Source organism: Mus pahari, chromosome 16, assembly GCF_900095145.1.
Source record: "Mus pahari chromosome 16, PAHARI_EIJ_v1.1, whole genome shotgun sequence".
NCBI classification, from domain to species: domain Eukaryota; kingdom Metazoa; phylum Chordata; class Mammalia; order Rodentia; family Muridae; genus Mus; species Mus pahari.
This window is the reverse complement of record NC_034605.1, coordinates 25,207,489-25,229,988: the sequence shown is the minus strand read 5'-3', so window position 1 is coordinate 25,229,988 and position 22,500 is coordinate 25,207,489. Positions and strand designations below refer to the sequence as shown.

At 41.9% G+C, this 22,500-nt stretch overlaps 6 non-coding genes across 6 annotated transcripts; 2 read left to right on the top strand and 4 right to left on the bottom strand.

Annotated features, from left to right (window-relative positions):
* The first annotated feature begins 1,600 nt into the window (after positions 1-1,600).
* Positions 1,601-1,687, top strand: Trnar-ucu. Its single transcript is given in 2 exon segments — positions 1,601-1,637; positions 1,652-1,687. It is a non-coding gene; the product is annotated as a tRNA-Arg (tRNA).
* Positions 1,688-3,708: 2,021 nt separating this feature from the next.
* Trnal-caa lies at positions 3,709-3,814 on the bottom strand. The gene is made up of 2 exons: positions 3,777-3,814; positions 3,709-3,754 (listed from the first exon to the last, which is right to left on the bottom strand). It is a non-coding gene; the product is annotated as a tRNA-Leu (tRNA).
* A 3,444-nt stretch (positions 3,815-7,258) lies between these two features.
* Positions 7,259-7,330, bottom strand: Trnad-guc. Its single transcript has one exon. It is a non-coding gene; the product is annotated as a tRNA-Asp (tRNA).
* A 2,897-nt stretch (positions 7,331-10,227) lies between these two features.
* On the bottom strand, positions 10,228-10,300 carry Trnak-uuu. The gene has a single exon. It is a non-coding gene; the product is annotated as a tRNA-Lys (tRNA).
* A 719-nt stretch (positions 10,301-11,019) lies between these two features.
* Positions 11,020-11,091, bottom strand: Trnam-cau. Its single transcript has one exon. It is a non-coding gene; the product is annotated as a tRNA-Met (tRNA).
* A 9,849-nt stretch (positions 11,092-20,940) lies between these two features.
* Positions 20,941-21,034, top strand: Trnai-uau. Its single transcript has 2 exons — positions 20,941-20,978; positions 20,999-21,034. It is a non-coding gene; the product is annotated as a tRNA-Ile (tRNA).
* Positions 21,035-22,500: the final 1,466 nt, after the last annotated feature.

Genomic DNA, 22,500 nt, shown 5'->3' with positions numbered 1-22,500 from the left:
CGTCCAAGTGTCCTCAGTTTCCCAGTACGTACCGCAGCCTTCCTCTCGCTTTCCCAAGAAAGCCTTTGCAAACGTGATCGCGCTTCACTTTCCAGAGGCTACCGAAATCTCTAGAAACAGTCAACCCAGCAGATTCTTTTCCTTATTGAATTTTACTTTAAAATAGGCTTAATGCAAAAGTCATCCCCCTGCGATTTATTCGAAGCCTTAGGTCACAAGTAGCCAGAGCTCTATACAAGTCTGAGACTCTTGTGAGTACTGAGCCCGAAGCAGGATTGAGGTTAGATAGAAAACCAAGGAAACGTTAGGGACCGGACCCCTCATCCGAGAGTCGAGAGACCCTAAGCAAAATTAACTAACATATTTACAAAACAAAGCAAACCAACCAACCAAACAAACCACAAACCCCACTACCCCCTAACCTAGCGCAGTAAGTACCTTTTGGTCCTTTTAGAATCTACCTTTGTCTTCTCAGTCTGTAATCAAAATGGTTGAAAGTCCTTAATTAAGAATTACTATATTACAGATCCAGGAAGTAAAAAGTGCGGGAAGTGTACTGCGACTGCTTCGGGACCACACACCATTCTTTGGCTTTCTTCTAATTCTCACTCTTGCGTATTCTATAATCCACGTTCCAGTTACTTCCTAGTCCTTTCTTGCCATCAGTTGGAAAACAGAGGGAAGTCAGCAGGAGAAGTAGGCAACGGGTCCAGAAGATGAAGAAAAGAGTGGACGAAGCGGCAAGAGCCGAGGAGAGGGAAGGGCACCCTGTAGAAAGCTCAGACGCCTGTTGTGGGACCCCAAAGTAGAGAGATGAGATTGTACAAGGATCCCGAAACCTAGCTATCTGACTTCAAATTCGGGTGCTCCACCAATTTTTATTCTAAATTAATTTGCGGGAAGAGCACGTAAACACTACAGTGATGTGCTTCGGTAGGAGCATCTCATCTCAGCCACCAAAACCACCACCAACAACAAAAAACTTCCAGGAGGAAAGCCTGGAGATTTCCAGAGCTGCCAGAACACAAAGGAACATCTCCACCAGGGATCCGTGTACTAAACCCGAGAATCGGCCTTTTCTAAAGAACTCAGACGCAACACAAGAAAATCTCGAAGCTCCTAAAAAGGGACTTGGCAGGGCGCCCGCACGAGTTAAACGACTTTGGATCTCTCTTTAGCAAAACCAATGATCTGAAGCTTGGAACTAGAGAGGCCAGACTAAATGAGATAAGAATTTTGTCTTTGTGGTGATTTTCTTTGTTTTACTTTGTTTTGTTTTGTGTTGTTTTTGTTTTTTGAGACAAGGCCTCGCTATTGTAGCCCAGGATGGAACGGAACGCGAGGAAATCCTGCTTCGGTTTCTAAATTGTTGAGGTTACAAACTTGTGCCATCAAGTCCGGAAAGTTGAAATGGATCTCTGGTCAGACATTTCCGGTGGAATACACATGGACAGAAAGTTGTGTTGAGGATCGCGCGTCTTGTTTGTTGTGCATTTCTGTGTGAAGTATTACAGAAACAAGAACTACAGTTCATAGAAAACAGTGCATTGATACACAAGTAAATACTGACAAGTCTTAGGAAGACAGTAGGTCCCAGGTGGGCTCTGTGGCGCAATGGATAGCGCATTGGACTTCTAGCATGAATTGAGAGATTCAAAGGTTGCGGGTTCGAGTCCCGCCAGAGTCGACGGTATTTTGCCTGTCCGACCTTGCAAACCAAAGCAGTGCACTTTTGTCTGCCTTCTCTGCTGCTGGCATCATCCTTACTTATTCTTCCAAACGCCACCAAGAATAAGACTCAAAAGCAAGACTAAGGACTCAAAAGGTCTAAAGTGTCCCTTGAAAAGCTGTGTAACTTACTGTATATTATATTATATTATATTATATTATATTATATTATATACTTAAGTTCTCTTTTTCCTTCATTGTTTAATAATGTCGGCTTTCTACCTGCTCAAATTCCAGAACTCCCTTTGCCTTAGAAAAACTTCCTTGGCAGCACAAATGTTTCATCTCAAACGCTTAATCAAAATTCAGTATGCTTTTATGTCTGTAATAGATTGTGACTTAAAACAAGGAGTCATCAAGCTAAGTGAATAATACATCTTTTTTCATTCTAGAACACCACTTCCTTAATGCCCTTGACTGGTGCCTTGTTTGTTTAAAGTATCCTGTGCATCTTCTTAGAAATTTACATATTATATACATGTTTAATAAATATACGACATAGACTATTTTAGGTAATATTTCTAGGAATATGCATTGTATAGATATGGAATAGGTACATAATAAACACATACTGTTATTTTCTGTGTTGTGATATATTTTAATATGTGGTAGCATCTCATTCTTCATCTAAAGCATGTAATATCCCATAGATTGGCTATACTATTTATTGTAAACACCTCACATTTTGTTTTATGAAACAAAATTGGAATGTATTATGGAAAGGTTTTGAAGTAAGTTAAGCACAGACATTCTCTGAAATATGTGCTCAGAATAAGGATGCTATACTCCTAAGTGTGGGCGGGACTTCTCAAGACCGAACGAAATCTGCGCGTCTTAAGGGTTGCTATATATATTTGGAAATAGAAGATTGCCAAGGGGGTCGCGACCCACAGGTTGAGAACGCTGGTTTAGACTTAGTCTGTGCCATACAAAAAGATCACAGCTCCACTTCAGGCATTCTGTTCGTCCAAAAGGTTCCTCAGTGCTGGCAATACAAAGGATGAGATCATCAGCTGTTGTAAGGTACCCATTTGTAAGTTATAGTCAGGAACGGCCCTCATATAATTAATGAACAATAAGGACAGGGTAAAGGAAGAGTAATAGATGTAGAAACAATTGGAAGATACAAATGTGCAATGCGGACAGGAGAATGTAACATCCAGATTATACAATGAGGAAGGCTTTTCTCCCTCCGCTACCTTAGATATCCGTCAAAATCTCAAGAAACAAACTCCTGGGATTATGACTGGTCCACAAGAAAGATGTAACAGACTCAGAGGAGAAAGCTGCCAGCACCCAAGGCTGTTGGAGATAACCATCTCAAGATTTATTTTTCTGTGCTGGGGTTAGAACCCAGAGCCTCCGGTATGCTAGGCGGGTGTGCTCTGCCCCTAAATTATAGCCTAAATCCAGAGTTGATCATAATCTAAAAGAAGTTTAGAACAGTCTTCACCGAAACAGCACAACGACAGAAGAAAATAAATGAGACTTAAGAAGGACAGACAGAGAAGAGGTGGAACAGTTTATAAATAAGAGTGAAAACCCACAAAATAGCGGGGCACCCCCACATATCAACCAGCTTTGCCTAAAATCAAATGGAAGTCAGTTGGAAGAATGCAACCACCCCCCCTCCAACAAAAAGGAAATCAGAACTGATGAATCGATCATGTGCAAAACTGTAACAAATGGCCAGAAGGAATAATTAGAACTAAACACTAAGAAACCTAAGCATATTAAAGACATTCCTAGCTGTATAGATAGCTGAGGCAAAAGGGTTAGTTTGAGTTCAAGGGCACAGAACAAAAAAAAACCAAAAGGATGGGTCAAAATATCGTGTTAAAAAAAAAAAACAAAAAACTAGATGGCTCAAAGTCAGAAAACGGAATTAAAGAAAGTCCTTCCTAGCTGGTACCATCAGCAAAACAGATTTCATTACGAAAGGTGCAGGATCAAAAAAAAGAAAAAAGAAAAAAATGTTTGTGTCAGAAGTGGGATTCGAACCCACGCCTCCACACGGAGACCAGAATCCTCGGTAGAGGAAGCAAAGGCTTGAGTCTGGCGCCTTAGACCACTCGGCCATCCTGACACACATACTCGCTTGGTAGAATAATCAATTGTTAAGAAAATGAGCCAGTTCCTGGTTGTACCCAGAGTACTGAAATGAAAGATTTGAACCTACTGAAAATAAGAAGTGAAACTGGAGGGAGAGAGGGGTGGTGGAGTATGGAAGAGGAGGGGGAAATAGGGAGGTGACACACACTTGGACAGCCCCTCCCCGTGAGGCTGTGGCTTGCAGTTAGGATGTCTTGGATCCGAGTGCCGGAGTCGGTGCTATGAAGTGGAATCTTTGAATCCGAGGCAAGAGTTCTAAGAACCGAGTAGCACTTCTGCCAACTCCGGTAGCGCTTTCTCTTTCTGGCAATGAAATCCTCAGCCCTATTGCACCTTCTCGTTGGCATTTTCCACCCTGATCCTGATACTCTTCCCACTTTTCTTCTACAGGTTGTGATACCCCTAACTTTATTTGATGATCTGGGAAAGGGGATGTGAGCTGAAGGCCTGTGATATCCGACATGGATGAACGGAATGAACTGAGTAAGGCGTGGTCATTCCTAGTAACAGTGTCTGTTCCAGTCTCTCTTCTGTCCCCTCTCTTATTCCTACCCTCGCCCCATTTGTCTCCACTTCCCACTCCCTTATCTCGCTGAGACCTTTGATGCTTGCTCCTGCTTGCTTTTCACAGGGGAGGCCTTCCAGCACTGTAGAAACTAACTGTAAACCAGCTACTGCGCTGCTTGCTTGTAACAGGCGTCTTTGTGAGTGGACAGAGGTCAAGGAAGAGTCAGTTGCTGTCCTTTCCTTCTGTGTAACTTCCTGATCTAACCCGAACTTAACTACCATTCCAGCACAGTGTCGATTAGTAGCAAGGATGAATTTAAAGTCCGAGCAAGCAGGACATGATTCACACTCCACGTCAGGACATTGTCATAGGTAGGGGGGTGGTGAGAGTAGCGACAAAGCACTGGTGTGAGGGACACCAGAAGGGAAAAGGGAGCCATCAGCTTAATCTGTAATATGATTAATAATAATGAACAGCAAAGGACGCAATCCACGTGTAGATATTTAGTATCATTATTTACACACAGCAAACTTGGTTCTACCCCAGACAAGGGCCGTCCTATGATATTGGATATTTGACACCTAATGCGTTCACAACAGCTCAAGACAAATGTTTAGAAATAGGAAATCTAATTTGGAATCCTCATCAATGAAACAACGTTTGGAGTATGTTTTTAAGGTAGCATTTCCTCCCCCCAGCACAGGAGGCCGAATTACTTAGAAGATATTTCAAAATTATCTCTTTTTGTTTGCACACACATGAGGATGCTGGAGGAGAGCCATAGAAACTGGTTTTTCCCTTCCACCACGTAGGTTCCAGAGATGGAACTTGTGTTCCCAAGCTTGGTGGTAAGCACCTTTATAGACTATTAAGCCATCTTGAAAGTCCTGAAAGAACCTTTGACAAGGCCTAACTACTGGAACATAGACGTTCAGAATGGTTTGAACAGAACTATCAGAGAACATATTGTATCTAGAATCTTTTAAAGCAGTGGTTCTCAACCTGTGGGTCTCGACCCGTTAGGGTTGAAACACCCTTCACACAGGTCAAATATCAAATATCCTGCATATCAGATAGTTACATTATGAGTCATAACCATAGCAAAATTATAATGATGGTAGCAATGAAATAATAATTTTATGGTTGGGGGTTACTATAACATTGAGAACTGTATTATAAGGTGGTAACATTAGGAAGGTTGAGAACCGGTAATTTAAAGGCTATTGCTCCTTTAAGTAACAATATCTATAATCTGTTATAAGACTTGTCTACACTTATGATGGCCAGGGGGAGGTGAATGGATCATATTTCTAAATCAGCCAATCAAATGAACCCCTGGAAAATAGAACCAGGCTCTTCCCATCTTTTCTGATGTCACCTTTGCCTGTGACTTTTGATACTACAGGTATTTAAACTATGGTTCATGAATGAATGACTATTGAAGGACCGGAAAAAACTAGCTTAGATTAACTGGTCCATCCAGTCCTTAATAAGTTGGAGCGTGAATCTAAATGAAATAAACAAATTAAAAACAAAACAACAACAACAACAACAACAACAAAAAAACCAAGCTCTAAAGAAAAACCATGGCTTTGGTGTCTGTAAGTGCAAGAAAAACGCCTAGAATGATGGCAGCATCCTCTTTTCCCATCCTTTGATTCTCTTGAGGATTATCCCCAGTTGCTCCAACATTTCTAAACACAATCTCTTCCTCCTTGTTCTGCCTACAAGCTGGCAAGGCAGCCTGATCGCCAAGGGTCTCTGATGAACTCGCTTCTGCAATCATTAATTCTTGGGATAATCTCTATCCTTTCTTCAGTCACAAACATTATTTTTCTTGGCTATTTAATGTAAGTATAGTATGGAGGTGTTGAGATAAAACAGGTAGCCAGGCCAGACTTTTGTAAGACCCTGGTAGTCCCCAGAGCCAGGAGTCTTTCAGCTCCTCCCAGAAACTTAAGTTACTTATGGAATTAAATTGTTTCTCGGATGAACAGAAGCATGGTTCCAGAGCGTGGGAACTGGTGGGGCATTGAGTTTTTATTCCACGGGTCCAGGCTTTGAGTTCCTGTTCAGGCAACAAAAATCAATTTTGACTTTGGAGAATTTAATCAGAAGAAATTTATTATCATTATAGAAATTAAAACCTGGTCTATCTTTACTCAGTTATATCTTCCAACTTGAATGATTTGTGGGCTCTCTCAAGTTGAGAATTGTGGTCATAAACAAGCAAACAATTGAATTATTCAGCATTCGAGTTGAATTACTCAGCATTAGGGTTGTTTTATGCTCCTTTGTTTAGTATAGGAGAGTTTCTTATTCTAGAGGTAGGATCCAGTTTGGTCCTGCTCACAAACAGATTCTGGAGAGCTGTGACTTTTGTCTTTTGATCTCAGAACTCTTTGTGTATCACAAAACCACCCTGCAAAGAACTGTTGATGGTCTAAAATCCTAACAAGTTTTATGATTATGTTAGAGCATACACAAGGTCTGAACAAATTCAATCCAGACACAGTGCCAGGATGAAGTGGACACAAAGTCCCAACCCTAACCCTGAAGCTATTTGCAATTGGTACCTCCTATTGAGAAGGAAAATCAACTACATTTTAGGCCATGCCTCATGCTCAGGCATAGTTGTTAACAAAAACAAAATGAACTCTCTGTGTGCTTTTTTTTGTTGTTATGGGAGAGTGCATGGTCTCATAGGAAATACTGCTATTTCCAACTCTCTATCAAATTGGAAACCCTGGGGAGGGTACTGAAATAGATGAACCCAGCTGAGATGCACGTTCCTCTTGGAAAGGCCATATGGGCTGTCCTAATCAGACTGGGTGTTGTGATCTGATTTAAAACAAAGGTCATCACCCTTTGTATCCCAAAATAGAAACAAAAAGAACACACGTATACTCACTCCCCGTCGGGGAATCGAACCCCGGTCTCCCGCGTGACAGGCGGGGATACTCACCACTATACTAACGAGGAGAACGAGCCAAAGTTTAGTAATGTTAAGGGAAGTCCGAATGAAGGAATGTTTTCTTCCTCTCTTTTGCTCTTTTTCTTTTCTTTTATCTTCCTCTTCGCTTCCTTCCTTCTTCTTTTCTCCCTCCTCACCGACGTCCTCTAGGCAAACACAAAGCTCTGCTTCTGCCAAGAACAGCTAAGACACGAGCCCTTGTTTCAAATAACAGTAAAGAATAAAAGATAAAGCGTTGTGTGATAAGCTTAATAAACAACATCAAATAAACATTAAGAGCTTTAAGATTTGCCGAGAGAGACAGAGACAGAGAGAAGATTGTGGTACACAAGCGTAGTGGCTCAAGTCTGTAATCCTAGCACACCGGAACCCGAGGTGGATGGATATCTTTAAGTCCCCAGACCAGTCTAGTCTACATATCAAGTTCCAGGCCAGCCAGGGCTACAGAGACCCTATCTCCAAAAAAATAAATCAAACAAAAGATGGATTGTAAGTGGGGAGGGATGTGGGAGGAGGGTTGCTTGTGCACTGTTAAGCAAAAAAAGAGCTGGAGAGATTGTTCAGCCTTTAAAGGCTAAGTTCACACCCTAAACAGCAGATGACTAAAACATGGAAACCACAACTTTCTAAAGATGTTAGAGTAACAATTAGCCTCCTTCTAAGAAAGACACTTCTGACCTAAATAAAGGGAGAACTATATTATCATGTATATGAATATAAAAAAGGAATATCTCACAGACATTATATCTTTCCAAATTACTATATCTACTCAATATGATTCCAATTAACTTTATTTTCCCCCTTGCTTTTATTTTATTTTTGTTTGTGTGAGGCAGGTTCTATTTCTATGTAGCCCTTGCTGTCCTGGAACTCCATCTGTAGACCAATCTAACTTGCTTGCCTCTGCCCCCCTGACTGGTGGGATTAATGGCGTGCACCTCACACCCAGCTATCCAATGAACATTTAAAGAACTTTCCCAACAACTTAGTAAGCTGGTTGTAAATTGTTACTGCTTTATGTATATACTATATTATTTTTCCATCCTTCCATGTGTTGTTTACTTAGGAGCTGGGTGTGGTGCTGTAGAGTAGGAAGGTCCCTGGATCTTTTTGTTCTTCTCCCCAGTGTGGCTGCCTTGGATATACCTCCTTCGCCTGTCCATTTTTTAGTGTGGCTCTTTTAATTGACTTACTGAGAATAAGTGGCAGGACCTTAGTTGGCACAGGTTATAGCTCCCAAGTTCGATAACAATGACCATGAAATGACAAAGACACATTTTTTGGGGGATGTGCCACTCAGAATGATTTGACTGTGAACAGAGAGAAAAGATAGAAGTCCCCGGCTGCAGCTGGAGCCATTTACTCCAGGTAGATTTTTCTATTTCCATTTCAGCAGCACATGCTGCTTTTTAACCTCTGCTTGTTGAAGCAGAAAAATGAGTGTAGAAGCTTTGAAGTACAGCTTTTTTTCTAACAAAGGAATCTGAACAACAATTTTGAGATAAGTTGTTTGGAATAAAACTTCCAGTTTGAATAGGGGTCACATAAAGTTTACATTTTCAAGACCTCTCTGGGTAACTAACATACTGCTTCCTGGTGGGTAATTTGACTGGACGTTAACAGAATTGCGTTAGTCATTTCTCCCAACAATCCCAGTTCTTACAATTTATCTTAAAATCTGTATCCAACATGAAAGATATTAATTTTTTTTACTGTGTTGTTGCTGGAGAGTATTGAAAATAACATGAATGGACAAGCATAGATAGGAGAACGTTTGGGTGTAACAGATGGACACTTCTGAGCCTTGGAGGACTTGCACTGCTATAAAACCAAACTGCAAGAGGCAGAATAGATGAGTCTCCGCCGAAGAGAGGAGGATAGACCTTTTAAGTTCCAGTCTTGGCTTCAGACAGACTTAGAGGCCAGCATAGGCTATACGAGACTCAAAAAGAAAGAAAGAACAGAAAAAGGTGGAAATAAATGTCGCTGATGTGCTGTCTTTGGTCTCAGACAGAAGAAGAAATCCTTAGGCTGTATCTTTGTATCTTTTCCTCTATTAAAATAAAGATACAGGATAAAGCCACTGACTTTTACTGAATCACTGGTATGATTCTTTTAGGTGAATAGGAAGGAATTGGGAAGCAGGGAAAGAAACGGAAGGGTGTGATGCCACCTTCTTTATCTTTTCCCTACTTCTGAATTTGAAAATGTTACATTTCATGTGTGTGTAAAAAAATGACACAATAGAAAAAGGGGACAAAGTGAAAGTGACATGGACTGAATTCTTTCATTTCATTTCTCTTCTCTTTTTAAAGATAGACATTCTGTAGCTCCAACTAGCCATCAGCTTGTGGTAATCCTTCTGCCTCAATCTCTCCAGTGCTGGGTTTGGGCCATCATGCCTGGCTAAACCTAATTATTTCAAATGAAAAAGAATGAGACTGAATGTGAACATAGTGGACTTGTGAACAGAGCATTTGGCTAAAGCTCCTACTACCAGACTCAAGGACACAATCCTTGAAAACAGCCCCCACGCCCTGGAGCCCATGGGTTTAAGGAACAGGCAATCTGTTACACTTAAACAAACAAACAAACATGCAGGTTCACTGTATCTGGTGCCAGGTCTTCCCTCTTTCCTACAAAAACTGATCCTCAGACTCTGTTCAAAGACCCTCCTTTCCGGTCTCCCCCATACTCCATTATTATGTATTAAGTAATTGATATTTATATTTTACATATACATATATATATCATATTTATGGGAAAGAGAATTTTAAAGGATGGCTTCTTTATTAAGCCCACTTCATTTTTACTTGGTTCATTTTTATTCCCTTTAAGGAAAGAAAGTCTTATGTTGATGGCGGTTCTACTCTTCCTTAATTCTAAGGCAAAAGAACCACTTTTCCGCCTGAACAGGGACTTGAACCCTGGACCCTCAGATTAAAAGTCTGATGCTCTACCGACTGAGCTATCCAGGCTCTTGAGAGGTGCTTCTCTCTCATGATAAAAGTGACTTATTAATCACTAAAATCTGAAAAGTAAGAACTCAGAATTTATGTATCTGTGTCTAGCCGCCCAAAGTTGCAGTTTTCGTGTTCTGAGCAACAGGACAATAACCAAACCTTATTGTTTTCCCAGGGATTCCGTTCAAAACGTTTATGAGTTGCACAATTATCATGTATTTATTTCGGGGAAGGAGACGACCAACTTCAAGGTTATGACCCAATCCTGCTCCTTTTCCAGCTTTACAGAAGTCACAAGTCGTGGCGGGGACAGGTAGTTCCAGCTCATCGTTCTCTATGCTCTTTCAGACTTTGCAGTTTTCTGAAAGCTTACTTAACCCCGTAGCTCTAACCAAGCTTCGGTATATTTGTTACGTTTTTTATCGGGTTTGGGTTTAGTACCCCAGACTGAGTCCAGGGCCTGGTGCAAGCTATGAGAGTGAGCCAGAGCCAGAGCCTCTCCACAGTGTTAGTTTAGTCAAGAAGCTCTGGACGAGAGGCAGAGATGGTCACAGAACCTGCAATAGAGGAAATAAACACTGTGGTGGTGTCCTGTGATGTTGCGGTTCTTTAAAACGTTGAAGATTTCGGTATTGCCCAGTTTTCTGTTTCTTCAGTCTCACTTCTTTTCCTTCCTGATTGCTCTCAAATCCTTTGTACAAGATTTCACTGGCAATGTAAAGGAAAATGCTAGCTAGCAGAGGATGGTTTCGATCCATCGACCTCTGGGTTATGGGCCCAGCACGCTTCCGCTGCGCCACTCTGCTGTTCAGGGTTTATCTTTTCCAATTGTGTATCAAGGCACAAACTTCGACTTATTCTTTTGTGTACATTTCCTGAAATTTGTATCTTTTATCTATGCTTTCTTTCAAAGTTGTCGCCTAAAAAGAGTAATCTGTCTTTGCAATCTAGTTAAGAAAGCCAAAGCCAAAATCCTTTCTAAGAACATATACTTTATTAATAGTGGTATTATATTACTTTGGGCTGATACATTTAGAATACAGATCCACCCTCTCACACCACTTTGGGTCTCAGCCTGGGTACTGGACTTCTGGCACGCTCCTGTTCTCTCTATACATTCAGAAAGCCTAATTGTCACTTCCGTCTCACACTCCCACACTGCTTTGCTTTAGGAAGTCTGTGACATGCAATTGCTTTCAGGATTTTTTTTTTTTTTTCCATTATTCTTTTCTCTCTTGGTGTACGGAGAATTCAACTTGGGGCAAGGCAAATACTCTACCATTGAGTTATATTCATATATACATATATTTACACACACACACACACACACTTTCTTGTAGCTGGGCTTCAAACTTGGTATGCAGCCAAAGCGAACCTTGAACCTCCAACCTCCACCTTTTAGAGTTAGAAGCCCATGCTATCCTGTCCTGCCCTGTTAAATTTTTTATATTGAGGCAGAGTCTTGCAAAACTACCTAGGTTGGTCTTGACTTGAGCTCCTCCTGCCTTGAGACTATACGCATACATAAAAAAATTTTTTTCAAGATAAAGTTTCTCTGTATAGGCCTGGAACTCATACTGTCCACAGGCTGGACTCTGTCTTCCAAATATAGGTAATAAAGGCAAATGCCACCACTTCCCCTGAAATTGTTATCTTTTGTTTTGTTCTCTGTTTTGAGGGTCACTTTGTAGCCTAGAAATTTCAGGAATCCTCCTGCTTCAGCCTACTGAATGATAGGACTGCACACATGACCCAAAACAATTCATTGGTTTTATTTTTAAACATGTGTCTTATAGGCTAAATGGAAATGGTAGTGTTTGCATGGTATGATGCGCTAGTCAACGCCTCGATCCCTTTTATGGAACAAGGGAGTACAGGAGTCAGTTTTCCCTGTCTACCTGATGTTCTAAGCTTCCTTGAGAGTCTATGACTAGAGGTTATAGAGTTAGGAGCCAACACTTCTCAGGGTGAGGCATAGTGGCCTTTGCCCTTACCATCAGTGGGTACCCTGCCTGTCATTGGCAGGACAGGCTTCCTGATCCTATTTATGTTTCCTTAAGCACTATGGTTAGGAATGCCTGGATTTACCTTCAGAATTGCAACAGAACTTTCCACCTCTTTTCAGGGCTGTGCATTTCATTTTCCTCTGGGGTTGGGGGTCACACAGCTGCTCTGCTGACACATTTCCCACTCTTTACTTCTCTTTCCTGAGATTTCCAGCTTTCCTTTTCTTACCCTTCAACAAATGTGCCCCCAGATGCTCAGCCATTACAGTAAGGGGATTCAAGGGAAGAATCCGGAGCCCAAAGTTTGACAGCTCAGTGCTCAGTGTTACTTAAACTAATTCCTCCGTAGCTATTGTGGACATGGTCATGGGCATATAACTAAATGCCTTTAAAGTGAATTATCTCCCAGAGGGAACAGAAAATACAAACATTTAGAAGATTCCAACAAAGAATGTCTGTAAGAACTAAATATAGGAAAGAAATGTTGAATTCTGGTCCTGACAGAAGACATCTTCGTTTTTTAGTTAAGTGAGAAGTGATTTTCTGTTAAATTATTATTTTTTGTATTAGTTTACAAAGTAATGATTTTCACTTCAGCATCTTTATACACATGCATCATTATTTTGTTCTATTTTGTTCCCTCCCTACTTGTCTCTTCCTTGCATTCCTCCTTCTGAGTCCTTCTTTCTTCTGCTGTCATGACAGACACATTACCTGTTACCTTCTGTTAAGTGTGATCTCTTTTCCTTCCTTCCTTCCTTCCTTCCTTCCTTCCTTCCTTCCTTCCTTCCTTCCTTTCCTCCTCCTCTTCCTCTTCCTCTTCCTCCTCCTCCTCCTCCTCCTCTTTTGTTTTTGTTTTTTGATACAGGTTGGCTTGGAATGTCTACATCTTCCTGACACTGACTCCCAAGGGCTGGGACACCACTGCCTGGCAAGAGTGATATTTTCAGTGACTCCCCCTCACACACACATACACTCCCTTTCCTCCTCCTCCTCCTCCTCCTCCTCCTTCTTCTTCATTTTATTTATTTTTTTATTTCAGGGTTTTTCTGTATTCTAGGGTAGCCTCAAACTCAGGACAATTCTCCTGCCTTAGCCCCTGAGTGCTGGGATTATTTAAGAAGCAGCTTCTTACCTGTGGAAGATACTAGCAGTCCTACTTGTCTGCATCAATGCTAGGTTCCTTTATTAGGAGCACAGACGAGATAAAGGAATACAGGAAATGGGAATGTTTCTGGGAGTCCTCCCTGAGATCCTTTAAAAAAACAACAAAAAAGCTTCTGTCAATAGCAAACGGTACAATGTCCCACACTGTAATTTCTGAGTCACCATTTGATAACTCCTTTTAGCCACTAATTTTACAAAACATATAGTGTTCTCTTCATTCTTGCTGATTTCAAACTGCTGGCTTTCACACAACCTATGTCCTGAGACATGTTGAGTTCAGGCTTGCATAATTTGCAATCATATCCAAGAACTACACCGCTTTGGCTTTTCTTTGCTGATATCTATGCTTGTGAGCTCATTCTTACTGTCTCCATGGTCACTGAACTGTGTCAAGTCATTTGTTTTTATACTGCCCCCGCCACATCTTTATTAAATCTGTACATTTTTACAACTACAAATGTGTGAGCTGATAATTTCATTATAGCTTCACAATATGAACTTGAAGAATGTAATACAGCTTGGTTGGTTAAATGATTCTGAGAAACTGCCTTCTAAAGGCTGGACTTCTATAGTTAGGAAGCTTTCACATTAATTTCTTTTTCCTTGGGTTGGAGAGATTGTTCAGTGGTTAAGAGCACTGACTGTTCTTCCAGAGGTTCTGAGTTCAATTCCCAGCAACCACATGGTGGCTCACAACCATCTGTAACGAAATCTTATACCCTCTTCTGGTGTGTCTAAAGACAGCTACAGTGTACTCATATAAATAAAATAAATACATAAATCTTAAAAAAAATTTTTTTCTTTTTCCTCTATTATTTCAACATCCTCTCATTCAGACTCTTCCAGTTCTCCTTTCTGGTTTCTGTAGGAGACGCAACATTCTTCCATTTTTCTTCTCCTACATGCAAATGTTGGTGGTTTTGTACTGTTAGTATTTCTTTTCTTCTGAATTTCTTTGGACGGAATCATCAAAGTCTTGAGTGACATTATTCCAGACATTTGTTATATTTACCTAAGAAAGTCGTCTTGCTGGTAGCCGAGAGAGAACAAACAAATCGACACTAGCGGGGTTATAAGGAGATAGAACAGCTGGGCTGGCGGCGGGGGGGGGGGTGGTGTGTGTGCTGTGAGCTGGAAGGAGTCTGTGGCAGGGGAGGAGATGAGCGGGGCTAGGGCGTGCAGCACGTGCTTGTGCTGCTGAAGCAGCATGGTACCATGGGTAGCCACATGTCCCTTCTGCCCTCCTAGTATCTGTGCCCCCGCATTCACAGATCTCCCGCGATTTACTTATTTCCTGCTATCATCTTAGCATCTTCCTTCTGTATATTCCCGGCTGTTCTTCTACACGGAATTCCAGAGGATTAAAGGATAACTCAGCAGTAGGTAGGCACAGGATTCCTGACCTGGCTCTCCTTATTTCTTCCGCTTCTGGTTATTTCTGTGGAAGATAACTAGCTCAGAAATCTCGGGAAGCCTGTGGTTCTACTTGAGAAACAACTGCTTTTTCAAGTGGTTCATGTTGAAGGCTTATTTACTGCCTTTTCCTAACAATGGGCCGAGGGATGGGTGCAGCTAGAATCTGCCTTTTCCTAGTTATTACTATAATGAGATCCTGGACTTGAAGCACAGAGGAACAGCTGGAGGCCTCTTCAGAGGCCTCTCCTTCAGCAGCTGGTTCAGTTATCTCTGGCTGAGCCTGTAGTTCTGCTTTTCCTTTTTTTTTTTTTTTTTTTTTTTTTTTTTTTTTTTTTTTTTTTTTTTTTTTTTTTTTTTTTTTTTTTTTTTTTTTTTTTTTTTTTAACAGAGGACTGAACTTTGTTCCCAGCAGTCTGTGCTTCTGTCATTGTGTATGTAGGAGCAGAACTGTTCTGTTGGGAGCTTTCTGGGGTGACTTGGAGCTGGTCCAAGATTGTCTAGACATAGTAACCAGAGCTTACTTTATTAATTTAACTATTGTCAGGTCCCAAGGAAACTCCAATTCCCCAAACCCCAAAAGGCAGTCCAACTATCCAGAAATGAGCTCAACCTGGACTATAGGAGGATTTTTATTGGTTAGATAAAAACCACCATTCCTCAGGAACCTGTGAAGCTGATTCCCCTCTACCAAAAGACATCATCATTTCCCCTCACTTCTGGCAGAAAGGACAGATGACCGCTCGTAGAGCCAGGCTCCTGCCACATATTTCAAAGTCCTCGCCAGTGTCCTAGCTCATCCCACCTCTGCCCTTGCTATAAATTCCTTCCAGCTCACAGACCTTTTCCCACAACCCAGCTGCTCTTTCTCCTTACAGCTCTGCTGTTCTCCATTTGCTCCACCCCCCCTGCCCCTTCCAGCGTCTCTCACTGTGTTCCCTCCATTCTCCATCCTTTGCTAGTCTCCCTCTCTCACAGCTAAACCTGGCTGTGTCCAGCCTGCTGGCCGTGTCCAGTCCGCTTCTTTGTCCCTGCTCTGGACTCTTCCAGATGCCTCTGGCTGTTCTCTCTCTCTTATCTACCTTTAACCATACCTCAGAGTGGCCATATAAGCCGTTTATTCATCTATATTCTTTGTCAGTTTTTATTTATTTATTTATTTATTTAAAAACATGATGTTTCTGTGAGAGAGTAGGAGTGAGACAGACTCTCTGGTAGGTGGACAGATAAGAAGAGAGGCCATGGCTAGGTAATAAAGGAGGAGAACTTCCAAAATGGCCAACTTCTTTCTCACCCTCCTGACCTGACTGACACAAAATCCTGTTAAGTTTAAAACAAAAGCCTTGTAGGCCTCTCTTCACCAGCAGGTGGGCGTTGGACCAGCACAACAAGTTTGTGGCCTGATCAGGACGCGTTACACATAATTGTCAGACAAACAACTACCGGTCTTTCTTCAAACTGACCAACTCTAAACTAGGGAAGGGAAACTATACAGAGACTAAAACTCCAGCCCTTGAGAAGAAACTGGGTATGTTTTGTCTGTTTGGTTTTGTTTCTTGTTTGTTTGTTTGTTTGTTTTTATTTTTGGCCTTCTTCCTTTCCCGTCCTTCCATTTGCTTTAAAGGGTTTTTCCCCCTCTGTGTATCTACTGCATGTGTGTTTCCTCAGCCTCCACAGCCGCCTTTCTGCTACTGATGACTCTGCTGCTGCTGCCTGCAGTATTTGAGAGATTTTTCTGCTGCTGTCTATTGCACTCAAGCTTTCTTCCTTTTAACTCTTTAATTGTCAGAGAAAATGAACCTGAGTAAGATCCCCTAGACTGTATCATCTAAGTAGCCCAGGCTAGACTTGAAGTTAAGACATTCTCTTTTATTGCATGTGTGTGTGTGTCCCCAGTCATACATTTCTAATGGTGGGCAGTTTCCCTCTTTATTTCAGTTTCCCTCTTTATTTCTTGAGGCATGACTTTTGGAAGCATCATGTGCTCATAGCTCTTCCCAAATGGAAAAGGGATCTTACTCAGGAGATGAGAAAACATCTAGTCATGCCATATGTTTAAAAGAGAAGGAATTTGGGCCAGTGAGATGGCTTAGAGGGTAAGGTCCTGGTTGCCAAGTCACTCCCTGCTCCCCCCCCCCCATGTTGGAGGGACAAAAACAAGTTGTCCTCTGATCTTCACATGTGTCCCCTCCAAACAACAACGACAAGTACTACAGAAATAAACCAAGTATGAAAAATTTAAATCTGTGTATCTTCCAGCATTCCTACCACTGGATATTCTTATTTAATGCCCTATACCAGTATACTGGTAATTTTTAATGTTATTCCCCCACCTACTCCCCACTGCCATTTTTGACCAGTAGTGATAAAGTGGAAAAGCAAGTTTGATATTTTTTGGGGGGTGTGTGTGTGTTGAGATAGGGTTTTTCTGTATAGCCCTGGCTGTCCTGGAACTCACTTTGTAGACCAGGCTGGTCTCCAATTCAGAAATCTGCCTGCCTCTGCCTCCCAAGTGCTGGGATTAAAGGCATGCACCACCACGCCCGGCTCGAGTTTGACATTTTTATGAGATAATTTTCCACTTTTTGAGAACCATCACATTTTATTCTCCTCTTTTCTCATGTAATTTAGTGGCCACACGTTAAAGGAAGGTCCTAAAATGTAGATGCCTCCTGAAGCCCTCTGAACACAATAAAAAACTAAAAGTTTAAAAGATAGTGGGGAGGGGCACTTACTGTGTTCATGCTCTCCAGTTGGCAGAATTGTTTAAGGAGGATTAGGTGGCCTTGTTGGAGGAGGGATGGTTCTAAGGTTTCAAAAGCCCATGCCACTCCCAGTTAGCAATTCTGAGACTCTGTCTCTCTGATCATTTCTCTCTCTGTCTGTCCCCCACCCCCCACTCCACCCCTGTCTCATGCTTATAGATCAGGTGTAAGCCCTCAGCTCCTGTTCCAGCACCATGCTACTTGCTTGCTGCCATGGCCCCTGCCATGATGATTATGGATTAAAGGCCTACAACTATGAGTCCCAAATTAAATGTTTTCTTGTATAAGTTGCCTTCATCATGGTGTTTTGCTCTGTAAATAGAAAAGAATCGAGACAGTGCCACACACCAGTGGGATGCAGATGAGGTGGAAACAGCAGGAGACTGGGCTATACATTTTCATCTCTACAAAGAGATTAAAGGCTCTATGTAACTCTGGAGCTACGTAGGGTGACTGTCTCAAACAAGCAAGTAAGCGAACAAACAACAATAACAGAATAAAAAATAAAATAAAGATTTTTTTTAAAAAGGAGGAAGAGGACAGCCAGGCATTGCTGGGGTTATGGAATTGCCATACAAACCGCACAAACATCAATCTCAGTTAATCAAGAATACTTTATTGAACACACATCCCAAGACTGGTGGATCGGGATCACAAAAGGGAATTACTTAACTGTGGCACCAGTCTGTGCTCAGGGAAGGCATAGTATAGGAAAAAGCAGGTTCAAAGGTTTAAAGGCAAGCAGGGAAGTGATACAAAGTTTTTGGCTAACTGGATAAAGTATTATCAGCTATCCTTTGAGCCGATTGGTCCTAGGTGAAGAAAGAGGGGAGGTGTCCAGGTAGTGAACCCGGGAGGCAGGTCCAGTATATTCAGATAGCAGAGGACAAGTGATCCAACCATAACTTTGGCTTATTCATACCATTCTTCAGTGTCAGCTATGGATAATTACTTCAGGGAAGTGGAGTCTGAGAACCTGAACTTAATTTCACCTTAGAGCAAGATGGAGACCAAACGGCTCCAGTTATGTTAAAAGGAGCAGACCTCAACAGGCATAAAGGTACATGCTTTTAATCTCAACACTGGGGAGGCAGAGGCAGGAGGATGGATGTGAGTTTGAAGCTAGCCTGGTCTACAATCAAGGTCCAATCCAGCCAGGGCCTGAGTGAGATCCTGGCTCCAAAAGCAGGAAAAGGGGGCTAAAAGAAGGTTAGAGACGTAGCTCAGTAGTAGAGTGCTTGCTCAATATTGTGTGGGACCCTAGGTTCTATCCACAACACATAGACACACAGTATGTATCATTATATACTTGTTATATTATAATATATAATCTTAGAAACCTTTGTTTCTTTATTAAATGAGTCTTTAAGGTAGCTCAAAGTGGATGGGCAATATTATTAAATGACTCATGTTGGAGTCCTACTTCCTTCTGACTATGAGGTAAGAAGTAAGATTTGATTAATCTCATAAAATCTATAGTGTCCTCATTTCTTACAAGTCTGGCCTGTCACTTAAAATATTTAATATATGGGGAAATGACAATTTTCTTAGGAAGAAATTAAAAATGCTATTATATTAAAAGTTATTTATTTTTAAAGAAAGATTTATCTGTGTGTTTTATGTATATAGGTGTTTTGTCTGCATGTACATCTGCAAACCAGAAGACAGCATCTGATTCCACAGCGCTACAGCTATAGCTGTTTGTAAGGGGCCATGTGTGTGCTGAGAATTGAACTTAGGTCCCCTAGAGGAACAGCCAGTACTCTTAACCGCCAACTAATCTTTCCAGTTCCTGACAGTTACTATTTTTTTTTTTACATTTATTTACTCATATGTGTGTACCATGGCATACATGTGGAGATCAGAAGACAGCCCTGGGTGTTGGGTGGTTCCCAAGGATTGAACTCCTGGCAAGAGCTATCTCTCCAGCCCTGTTCTTGACTATTCTAAGTTTAGGTATAATATAATATCCCTTTGGTGATCACCTACAATGTTGAGACTTGTGATGTCCAAATCTTCGAGTCTTCGTTGTTATAATCCTTTGCATATTTCCCTCAATCTCTGGATATCTGGGCTCAAGCGCTTCTCAGAATGCTGAGTGTAGTTAGTGTCTGTTATTAACTCCCACTCTGGTGCCACCTGGGCCAGAGAGTGAACTTGAGACAGTGTGTAGAGGCTAGTAATAACATGCAGGTGCAGACTCTGTTCTACAATACAAAAGGGCCTCTGTCCATCTCCCCGTACTCCATCAGAAACAGGATGGTCAGCAAGCAGTTAAGGCCAGTAAGTTGGTGGCCAGCCAGGGTCCCATAGAATCCTGTTGCAAAACCCTAAAGTAACACCAACAATTTAAAAATTATGTAAAATGTACAAACAACACATATAAAAATGCCTAAACGGCAACACAGTAAGTGTCAGCTGTAGATGTGGCTCCTTTTTATTTTCTTCATTGTGACTGCATGAAGAAAGTTGGTCACCATCTGTTGACTCTTGCTCCTGTATCTCAAGTGTCAGGGGTCAGGAGTGGACAGACTGTTCCTTTCCCTGACAATTATGAGGTGTCACAAGAATCATGCAAGAAAAAAACAAACAAACAAGAAGAGCTGCTGTGGCAGATACACAATTTACCTGGGGAACAAACAAACAAACAAACAAACGCGCCCTGGCTTTCCTATTGGTACCTCTGCTTGAGCCTGTTGAGTGCTGGGATTTACAAGCATGAACTACCACACCCAGCTAGCAAATTTAACCTCTATAATTAGGGTCCCCAGAAATAAAAGGAAGCAAATGTTTGTCACAGAGACATACTTTCTGAAATTATCCTCTGAAGAAGGTCAGGCAGGAGAAGCTACTGGTATGCACAGGACTCCGTCCTTTGTGCGCGCTGCACAAATGAGGAATGGCGATCCTCAGGTTTCCTTAAAGAGCGCCAGACCAGAAAGCTCTGCGATACAGAATTGGCTATTCAGGTAAGATGACTATGGTTCAGGAGGGAAATTCAGTGAGCGGGGAGGAGACCTTGGTAATTTCCAGACTGCGGAGACAGGAGGGCTCTGCGTCTTGCTCCTGATCTAGAGAGCAGCTTCTGGCTCCAGCAGGTGCGCAGGAATGCTGTGAGTCGGTCCATCAGCTTACGCTTTCCACAAAACCCTTTGCGTACGTGCTGGTCCCAGTTGAATCCGGGAAAGGTCACGTGGACACTTCCAGATTCCTGAATACTTTACAAAGGAGAGATGCTTTGTGTATCAGGCGCGCTCCCGCGCATCCCTCTGTAGAGGGTGCACAGCCATCACAGAGAAAGCATGCTCCAGTGGCGCAATCGGTTAGCGCGCGGTACTTATACAGCAGTATATGTGCGGGTGATGCCGAGGTTGTGAGTTCGAGCCTCACCTGGAGCATGTTTTCTTCCCTTTCCGCCTCAAACACGCTTAGAAATGCATTTTTCCTTCCAAGAAAACAAGAAAAGGTAATATTTTCCGTGGTGCGAACACATAAAGTCCGTCGATAGAAGGGCATCTGATCCATATCAAACATAGAAGTAAAACCAGGAGTCAAGAGGTTAAATTAATTAAACCTGTTCGCCAGTTTCTAGAAAAGCAGAAAGAGGCTTGTCGTTTCCCCTTCCCCAACTCCATCCCAGAACAGGATTCTTCAGTGTTTGGTGCACATCACTGGTCTTATGTTCTGCTATTTTTACAAGGCTTGCTGTGAGGCCTAAATCTACAATTGTGCTTAGTCCAGCCTTACCACCTGTTTTAGAAAAGCTTGCCCGGATAACAACCCCTGTAGTGGAGAGGCTGAGGTGGGATGACTGCCGGGAGCTGAAGGCCAGTCTGGGATACAACTTGGAGTTCCAGGCCAGCCTGGGATACAGAGTGAGATAAACGTAACCATCCCAGCTTCATCCCTCGTCAGCTTGGCTCTTATAAACATCTCCATAAAACATACTTTATCGGGTAATAAAGAAAATAACAAGATCCCAATCCACCTAAAATGAATGAATTAGTCTACAAACAAATTAAAATGTGCTAACCCTTGGAGATTCAATTCTGGGACAGACAGTTATGCCCAGTTATTCAGAATAAGACTGCTTCTGCCTCAGATCAAGGCCCCTGACGCTTCTGAGCAGGATCAAGATGAGTTAACCTTAACAAACTGTCCGCAATCTGCAGTAGGGTGTCCTGATACCGGAGTAGGAAATTCTATTCTTAAATGAGTGTGCTCAGAGTCTCAAAAGTGTGAGACCCTGGTGACCTATGCCTGCGTGGTCACCAAAAGAAAAAAAACATACAGGTGTCCCACCCTATGGGACCCACAGCCAAGGCACCTTAACACTGTATAGAAACTTGCTCTGCTGTCTTGCCACATGTCTGATTGATTCTTCATGTACCTTCTTATGTCTTTGGGGAATTCCCTCACAGACGGAGCATCACCATCTGGTCAATCCTGTTTCAAGCATGGTAATTTCTTTCCCAGAAAAGGAAGTAAAGCCCTTACATGGAGTTTATTGTTCACCTGATATCATGAAACTTAAATTTTATAGAGTGAAGTGAACAATACTTTAAGAGTGATGGGAAGTTATTAATAACTTATAAGAGAGGAAAGGAACGAAATTCAATATGTGTTTATACACACAAAAGTATTCATAGCAAAACAAAGGAGACATGTTCATGAAAATGATAGTCTTTCATTTGCTTTTTGTCTGTTTTGAGACAGGGTCTCTTTATGTAGTCCAGGTTGTCCTAGACCTCACTGTGTGTCTAGGCTAGTCTTGAATTCACAGAGATTTGCTTGCCTCTGCTTCTGAGTGTTGTGATTCCTGCCCCTGCTTTGTCCTCTCTCGTCCCTTCACCCCCCCCCCCCA